Source organism: Salmo salar, unplaced genomic scaffold (genome assembly GCF_965601325.2).
Source record: "Salmo salar unplaced genomic scaffold, fSalSal1 ptg000358l, whole genome shotgun sequence".
NCBI lineage: Eukaryota > Metazoa > Chordata > Actinopteri > Salmoniformes > Salmonidae > Salmo > Salmo salar.
Window position 1 is genome coordinate 328,789 of NW_027675359.1, and position 9,999 is coordinate 338,787.

At 43.3% G+C, this 9,999-nt stretch overlaps 1 pseudogene; it reads right to left on the reverse strand.

Moving 5' to 3' along the window:
- Nucleotides 1-569: 569 nt before the first annotated feature.
- Nucleotides 570-2,437, reverse strand: LOC145875807 (ladderlectin pseudogene; annotated as a pseudogene).
- Between the last annotated feature and the right edge of the window lie 7,562 nt (nt 2,438-9,999).

The window sequence follows — 9,999 nt, forward strand, 5'->3', positions numbered from 1 at the left end:
AAAGCAGATGTTTTTATTTCATTTGTGTCTCTGACACTGCACTTTCTTCAACTTGTACTTCTCTGCTGTCCCCTGTCCTTTCCTGCTCTTGTTGACCAGTGAGCCTACAGTATACGCTAGCCTCGCCTTAAGTGTAGTAGGTGCAAATAAAGTGAAGTATAATTTTAATATAAGCTGGTGTCACAAATGAATTTCCTCCGACAATTGCCCAATAGAAGCAGCTTCCTCCTCATATCTCCCTCCTCCTAAAGCCCTACTGGCTGTCACATTGTTGTGTGAGGGACTCTCCGTCCCTGTGACTCCGCCTTTTCATTCTTTTCTGCCTTTTAATCTCAGAGCTTCTTCAGTCCTTCATTCAGGGGAGAAATAGAATAACACTCTCTCTCTCTCTCTCTCTCTCTCTCTGTGGACACATTCCCTGTCACATTTCTTAGCCTCATGGATTTAGCCTCAGATATGAAAGACAGGGAATGGTAACACTTTACAATAAGGTTACATTAGTTAACCTGAATAAATAAATCATTCATTTAATATCTACTAAGTATTTATTCATTGTGTGTGTTTACTAAGCCATAAATGCATTAATACATTATTTGAAAAAGCTGATAATTCATGTTAGTTAATAGTTATATATCTTTAATTTCCTGCATCTAAACCATTCAGAAACAAATGGTCTGTTAGGAAGAGAGTTACTCATTCATAATTAACAGCATGATAAGGTTTTATCATGTATCATGTATTATTTTTAGTGATGCAGGTTCATGTCATTGAGAGATTGTCTTTATTCTAGTTTAAAAACAACTTACCATTGACTAACTGATGCCATGACAACTTGTTAAGCAATAGCAAATGAAGAAAACACTGAATAGTTTGTCATTTATCTTTAATTTCAAAAGCAGGATCATCAACATCACACAGTTTCATCACAAGTTTACCTAATGTTAGTTAACCTGAAAGGTTAGCCTACCTAAACAGTAGCTAGCTAACAGCAGATCATGACTTAGTATAAAAGTCTGCACTGAACTTCAAAGACAGTTTTTTCGGTAGCTACATGTTTGCTGTTTGCTGTCTCTTGTAAATTCCTCTGTCATTATTTCTAACTGTTAGATATGGCTCGTTAGCTAATCATTAGATAGGTGGAAAGCTTTTTTTGTGAATACATGTTTTATTTGTCATGTTGGTGTGCTGCAGTGAGTGACAGATCTTGGTTTTGTATTGAAGTGTAGACTGTTGACCCCTGGAGGTGGGAGGTAGAGTAGCTGTGTCATTTCCTAGCCTACAATCTTCTGCAACAGAGCGATGCAAACTTCCACTCACAGGGCATGTCGTACCAGAGCTTCTCACTTGCAGCGTTCATCTGCAGACAGTCCTCTCCTTCTCCAGCGTTATTGGGCTCACCAGTGTTCCAGTTAGTGTAGTCAAATCTGGACCCATCTGACCACATCCATAAGCCCTCCTTGACTGCATCAAAACCTCCAACCCAGGTGTCAGGTATGCCATTGGTATCCTTTGTCAGTGCTTGCATGAACTGGTACTCTAAAAGGTTATGCACGGATGCTAGGTTTCCACCAAGTGCCAAACAGTTTTGCTCCGAATCTGCCCATGACTGCTGAATGCTGACAAACTTGAAACAGCGTGATCCATATGTGTGCCAGTCTGAAGGACATGAACTTTCCTTTGTCCCCTCCTGCACTGCTGCTACCTGAGCCTCAACAGGAGCAGTCTGTTCCTCCTCAGTCTTCAGTAAGGGTTCTAAACCAAGGAGCTGGTTTGTGTCGCCCAGTGCAATGGCAGCACTCAGAAGCAGAAGGATGGCCAACTTCTCCATGGTAATATTTTCCTGTCAGAGAAGGAATCACAGGTGGTAGTCTGTAGGTTCTGTTCAGCTTGAGAAAGAGGAACGCTTTTATACGTGTAGCTCATCAAGCCACAAGGACGAAGTACCAAAAAACATGTTTACTCTGAATCTAGATCCTATTGGGAAATGTAGCCTCATCCTTCTGCCAAATATAGAGTACATTACAGAAACCTTCTGACATCTTTAGTCAGGTGATGCACCTAGTTCCACTACTTACACACACAGCCCTATACCAGCCCACAAACTATAACCATGCATGTGGTGTGATCCTATTTGAAACCATTCAAAAGCCAAGAACACACAAACACAAATAAATAAATACTTGTGGCTCACCAAGCCACAAGGACAATGTACAAAAAACATGCTGACACTGATTCCAAAATTACCCCCCAAAAAAACATGTTGACACCGATTCCACATCCTAATGGGAAATGTTTCGTAATCCTTGTGGCAAATATACACTGAGTGTACAAAACATTAAGGTCACCTGCTCTTTCCATGACCTAGACTGACCAGGTGAATCCAGGTGAAAGCTGTGATCCCTTATTAATGTCACTTGTTAAATCCACTTCAATCAGTGTAGATTAATGTGAGGAGACAGGTTCAATGATTTTGGAGCCTTGAGACAACTGAGAGATGGATTGTGTGTGTTGCCATTCAGAGGGGGAGACAATAGATTTAAGGGCCTTGAGACAACTGAGAGATGGATTGTGTGTGTTGCCATTCAGAGGGGAGACAATAGATTTAAGGCCTTTGAACGGGGTATGATAGTAGGTGCCAGATGTACCTGTTCCTGTCAAGAACTTGTGGCCATGCACGCCTCCAACTCAATCATCAAGTTTGCAGACGACACTACAGTGGTAGGCTTGATTACCAACAATGACGAGACAGCCTACAGGGAGGAGGTGAGGGCCCTCGGAGTGTGGTGTCAGGAAAATAACCTTACACTCAATGTCAACAAAACAAAGGAGATGATCGTGGACTTCAGGAAACAGCAGAGGGAACACCCCCCTATCCACATCGACGGGACAGTAGTGGAGAGGGTAGTAAGTTTTATGTTCCTCGGCGTACACATCACGGACAAACTGAATTGGTCCACCCAAACAGACAGCGTGGTGAAGAAGGCGCAGCAGCGCCTCTTCAACCTCAGGAGGCTGAAGAAATTTGGCTTGTCACCAAAAGCACTCACAAACTTTTACAGATGCACAATTGAGAGCGTCCTGTCTGGCTGTATCACCGCCTGGTACAGCAACTGCTCCGCCCACAACCGTAAGGCGCTCCAGAGGGTAGTGAGGTCTGCACAACGCATCACCGGGGACAAACTACCTGCCCTCCAGGACACCTACACCACCCGATGTCACAGGAAGGCCAAAAAGATCATCAAGGACAACAACCACCCGAGCCACTGCCTGTTCACCCCGCTATCATCCAGAAGGCGAGGTCAGTACAGGTGCATCAAAGCGGGGACCGAGACTGAAAAACAGCTTCTATCTCAAGGCCATCAGACTGTTAAACAGCCATCACTAACATTGAGTGTTTGCTGCCAACATAATGACTCAACTCCAGCCGATTTAAAAAAAAAATCCACTTTATATAATGTTTTCATACCCTACATTACTCATCTCATATGTATATACTGTACTCGATACCATCTACTACATCTTACCTATGCTGTTCTGTACCATCACTCATTCATATATTTTTATGTACATATTCTTCATCCCTTTACACTTGTGTGTATAAGGTAGTTGTGTATATAAGGTAGTTGTGTATATAAATCCTCTTGAGCTTCTGATCCCGTTAGCGGGATCAAAATCCAGCGAAAAATCATATCGCCAATTAGCATTAAAAAATTATCATAATTTTTTACAAAAATAAAAAATATATATTTTTTTTTTTTATAGATACACCTCTCCTGAATCGACCCACGTCGTCCGATTTCAAAAAGGTTTTACAGGAAAAGCAAATCATTAGATTATATTAGATGAGTCCATCGTAAAAAGCAGCTTCATAGCCATTTTCCGACCAACCACTTCCATCACATATTATCAATAAACAGCTAAATGTAGCACTAACCTTTTACAAACTTCATCAGATGGCACCCCTAGGACATCATGTTATACAATGCATGCATTCTTTTGTTCAATAAAGGTCATATTTATATATAAAAACAGCATTTTACATCTCTGTCTGACGTTGACTACCTAATTTCCCCTCAAAAGCGTCCCGGTAAACAATGCTACGTTTCAATAAATTGCTATACTATAACGATTTTTTAAATGTATATTGTCAATCTAACATTTATAGATGAATATCTCTTGAGAACACCCGTCATACCAGATTTTAAATTAACTTTACTGGGTAATCACACTTTGCGATAAAAGGAGATGCGATACTCAGAAAATCAGCTAATATACAGTGCTCGGCGCCATCTTGGATGCAACAGTATGAACCATCTCATCTTCAATAATATTGTCAATAATCGCCTACCTTTAGTTGTCTTCATCAGAAAGCATCCCAGGTCCACAACAGATGTATTTTCGGTCAAAAAGTCCATACTTCACGTTCCATTAGCCTGATGTTGGTAGCGCGTCCTATGGCTCTCTCCAAACGCAGCTCTGCACTTCATACTGAAAGCAATCCTCGCGCATGTAGGTTCGTTCAAACATGTCAAACGTTGTATAAAATAAATGTTCAGGGCCACTAACACCAAGAGAGCCAATAAGATTCGAGGGGGATGATTTCATTGCCTTTAAAACCGTTTCCAAAGGTGGGGGCAGACATGGCCGCCGGCGTCATAATGGTGATGGCCCATCCCCTGTGACCAATTTCAAACTCCTGTCATTCACTGAGTTTTGACTCTATAAGGCTCAAACCACTGTGAAAGGACTGGCGACATCTAGTGGAAGCAATAGGAAGTGCCAAAATATTCCTAAACCCCTGTGTTTTTCAATGGGATAGGTTTAAACTCAATACAACACATCAGGTATCCACTTCCTGTCAGAAAATGTCTCAGGGTTTTGCCTGCCAAATGAGTTCTGTTATACTCACAGACACCATTCAAACAGTTTTAGAAACTTTAGAGTGTTTTCTATCCATATATAATAAGTATATGCATGCCCTATCTTCTGAGTTTGATTAGTAGGCCGTTGAAAATGGGAACGATTTTTTTTCAAAATGCGCTGTGGCGCCCCCTATCCTAGGGTATCCTCAAGAGGATAAGGTAGTTGTGTATATAAGGTAGTTGTTGTGAATTGTTAGGTTAGATTACTCGTTGGTTATTACTGCATTGTTGGAACTAGAAGCACAAGCATTTCGCTACACTCGCATTAACATCTGCTAACCATGTGTATGTGACAAATAAAATTTGATTTGATTTGAACTGCAATGCTGTTGGGTTTTCACACTCAACACTGTACAAAACATTAAGAACACCTTCCTAATATTGAGTTGCAGCTCCCCCCACCGAATACGAAGAATCAACATGATAATAAGGTTGTCCTGGCAATAACAATAACCTTTTAGCAGCAAAAACTACAATTAATGAATACAGATGTATAAATACAAATGAATGAAACTGAAAAAGCATTTAAACCCGGTCGGGCCCCCAAGAAAGAATTCAAATGTGAAAGATATACAAGCCTATGTACAATCCATACGTACGTGGACTTGATATACACTTAGAACTAAATGTAACAGTATAGCATCCGTCTGTCTCCTCGCCTCGAACCAAGGACCCTCTGCACACATCAATAACTGACACCCCCAAAGCATCGTTACCCATCGCTCCACAAAAGCCGCAACCCTTGCAGAACAAGGGGAACAACTACTTCAAGGTCTCAGAGCGAGTGACGCCACCTATTGAAACGCTATTAGCGCGCACCCCGCTAACTAGCTAGCCATTTCACACCGGTTACATAAATATGTAATTTAATTAAAGGTTGGCCTTTTTTGCTAATTCCAGGATTTATCAAACAAATTAGCAAACATGAATATAGAATGGACAAAAAAAACTTTCAGGTTTTCTTTTTCGATCAGCCAAATAACACCAGGGTTCTCCCAGGCCCTACCACCTAGTGGCTTTCTGGAATAGAAACACCTGTATATCGTCTTTTAAAGGCCAATAAAGTATTGAGTGAATTTCATTCTCTACCTCTTCGAGGTCACAATAGTTACAAAGTCTCTCCTCTACAATTATAATACCGGCCTGTTGACACACGGAGGGGCAATATCCCTGTTCTTACCTGTGTACATAGTGATCTTGTAACGGCTGTCTACGGAAGAAGTGGACCAAAATGCGGCGGAGTTAGGGTTCGTCATTTTTAATGTTACGAACACTATGCAATTCACAAAACCACAAAACAACAAAACTGACAGCCAACACAGTCCTGTCAGGTGCAACAACAGTGACAAGCACAATTACCCACGAAACACAACGGAAACGTAGGCAACTTATGTGTGACTCCCAATCAACCACAACCCTCTACAGCTGTGCTTGATTGGAAGTCACACGGCCAAAATTAAATGAAACAATAAAATACTCACTCCCTTCTGCCACGTCCTGACCCAACTACACCCTCTACTGGTCAGGACGTGACAGATCTCTAATACCGGCCTGTTGACACATGGAGGGGCAATATCCCTGTTCTTACCTGTGTACATAGTGATCTCTAATACCGGCCTGCTGACACATGGAGGGGCAATATCCCTGTTCTTACCTGAGTACATAGTGATCTCTGGCTGTAGGGTGGACATAACCTTTCTGTCACACAAGTTTCTCAATTTAGGTTTATGGTTTATCTCCTCCACCAATTTATTTTCATATAGCATCATCAGTTGTTTTTTAAATCTTTAATTTGGTTTTCATACAGATGTTCTTAGTCAGACAGTTGTGAAAGTTTTAGATGAGTTTAGTACACTTGGGATGGAGATGTAATTGCAGGGTACAGTGAAAATCTTATACACCGGGATCAACAGTGCAGGTAAACATGTAATAAATAAAAAGAGAAGTGAATGAGACATAATAATAATAATAGTAATAATAATATACACACATTTACAACTGTAGCAATTATAAATTACCATTGGGTGGTGGGGGCAGGGTAACAGTCTGTAATGTCCATTGGGTGGTGGGGGCAGGGTAACAGTCTGTAATGTCCATTGGGTGGTGGGGGCAGGGTAACAGGGTAACAGTCTGTAATGTCCATTGGGTGGTGGGGGCAGGGTAACAGTCTAATTTCCATTGGGTGGTGGGGGCAGGGTAACAGTCTAATTTCCATTGGGTGGTGGGGGCAGGGTAACAGTCTAATTTCCATTGCGTGGTGGGGTTGGGTAACAGTCTGTAATGTCCATTGGGTGGTGGGGGCAGGGTAACAGTCTAATTTCCATTGGGTGGTGGGGGCAGGGCAACAGTCTAATTTCCATTGCGTGGTGGGGTTGGGTAACAGTCTGTAATGTCCATTGGGTGGTGGGGGCAGGGTAACAGTCTAATTTCCATTGGGTGGTGGGGGCAGGGTAACAGTCTAATTTCCATTGGGTGGTGGGGGCAGGGTAACAGTCTAATTTCCATTGGGTGGTGGGGGCAGGGTGGCGGCTGAAGTGAGAAGTGAATGAAACAGTAATAAAACATAATAATACATATTTACCTTTTAACAATTATAAATGTCCATTGGGAGGTGGGTTGCAGGGTAAATGTTCCTGTGTGGGAGGTTGGGTGCAGGGTAAATGTTCCTGTATGGGAGGTTGGGTGCAGGGTAAATGTTCCTGTGTGGGAGGTTGGGTGCAGGGTAAATGTTCCTGTATGGGAGGTTGGGTGCAGGGTAAATGTTCCTGTGTGGAAGGTGGGTTGCAGGGTAAATGTTCCTGTGTGGGAGATTGGGTGCAGGGTAAATGTTCCTGTATGGGAGGTTGGGTGCAGGGTAAATGTTCCTGTATGGGAGGTTGGGTGCAGGGTAAATGTTCCTGTGTGGGGGAGGTGGGGTGCAGGGTAAATGTTCCTGTGTGGGGGAGGTGGGGTGCAGGGTAAATGTTCCTGTGTGGGGGAGGTGGGGTGCAGGGTAAATGTTCCTGTGTGGGAGGTGGGGTGCAGGGTAAATGTTCCTGTGGGGGAGGTGGGGTGCAGGGTAAATGTTCCTGTGGGGGAGGTGGGGTGCCGGGTAAATGTTCCTGTGTGTGGGAGGTGGGGTGCAGGGTAAATGTTCCTGTGTGGGGGTGGTGGGGTGCAGGGTAAATGTTCCTGTGTGGGGGAGGTGGGGTGCAGGGTAAATGTTCCTGTGTGGGGGAGGTGGGGTGCAGGGTAAATGTTCCTGTGTGGGAGGTGGGGTGCAGGGTAAATGTTCCTGTGGGGGAGGTGGGGTGCAGGGTAAATGTTCCTGTGGGGGAGGAGGGGTGCCGGGTAAATGTTCCTGTGTGTGGGAGGTGGGGTGCAGGGTAAATGTTCCTGTGTGGGGGAGGTGGGGTGCAGGGTAAATGTTCCTGTGTGGGAGGTAGGGTGCAGGGTAAATGTTCCTGTGTGGGGGAGGTGGGGTGCAGGGTAAATGTTCCTGTGTGGGAGGTGGGTTGCAGGGTAAATGTTCCTGTGTGGGAGGTGGGGTGCAGGGTAAATGTTCCTGTGTGGGAGGTGAGGGTGCTTTGTAAATGTTCCTGTGTGGGGGAGGTGGGGTGCAGGGTAAATGTTCCTGTGTGGGAGGTGGGGTGCAGGGTAAATGTTCCTGTGTGGGAGGTGGGGTGCAGGGTAAATGTTCCTGTGTGGGAGAGGTGGGGTGCAGGGTAAATGTTCCTGTGTGGGAGGTGGGGTGCAGGGTAAATGTTCCTGTGTGGGGGAGGTGGGGTGCAGGGTAAATGTTCCTGTGTGGGGGAGGTGGGGTGCAGGGTAAATGTTCCTGTGTGGGAGGTAGGGTGCAGGGTAAATGTTCCTGTGTGGGGGAGGTGGGGTGCAGGGTAAATGTTCCTGTGTGTGGGAGGTGGGGTGCAGGGTAAATGTTCCTGTGTGGGAGGTGGGGTGCAGGGTAAATGTTCCTGTGTGGGAGGTGGGGTGCAGGGTAAATGTTCCTGTGTGGGTGGTGGGGTGCAGGGTAAATGTTCCTGTGTGTGTGTGTGTGTGTGTGTGTGTGTGTGTGTGTGTGTGTGTGTGTGTGTGTGTGTGTGTGAGAGGGGGGGGGGGGGGGGGTCTTGCAGTCACTCTGAGTGTGGATTGCAGTCACTCCGCATCCTTATCCATAGTCTACTTTCAAGGTAAGGAAACAAATATCTAAAATATTTCAAATTGCTGAACTATCACTGTAATGTCATGGTATAAATTGTAGCCTTACTGTTGTACTTTTGAATGTTCTAATAAAAAAAAAAGTAAAATAAAATAAAATATTTTGGAAGTTTGAAAGACGTGCCCCAACCCTCCCTGGGAGTTCCACTGAATCTTTTCAACGGCCAATAAGGTTTGAGTATTAAGTTAATCAGTTAGACCAGGAAGTCTGATAAGACAGACTGAGTGGGAGCAAAGCTCACCTTGACTAAAGGTTATTTGAAAACGCCTGTGTCAAGCAACATGGACGCAGTGTTGCAGTGAGACTAGGTCAATGTGCTGATACACAAACAAGTCAAACAACATTGACTTTGCATGCATAGGGTGGCAGGTAGCCTAGCGGTTAAACTGTGATAGTCATATAGGTTTACTTTGTAAACGCTTAAATCCCCTTTATGTCATTATTAAATCACCTTTATTATGTCATTATTAAATCATCTTTATTATGTCATTATTAAATCACCTTTATTATGTCATTATTAAATCACCTTTATTATGTCATTATTAAATCACCTTTATTATGTCATTATTAAATCACCTTTATTATGTCATTCTTACAGCACCTTTGTTATGTCATTCGTACAGCACCTTAATTATGTCAATATTAAATCACCTTAATTATGTCATTATTAAATCACCTTAATTATGTCATTATTAAATCACCTTAATTATGTCATTATTAGATCACCTTTATTATGTCAATATTAAAGACAAGACTCTCCTTGATCCAACCACACTGTCCGATTTCAAAAAGGCTTTACAGCGAAAGCAAAACATTAGATTATGTCAGCAGAGTACCAAGCCAGAAATAATCAGACACCCATTTTTCAAGCCAGCATAT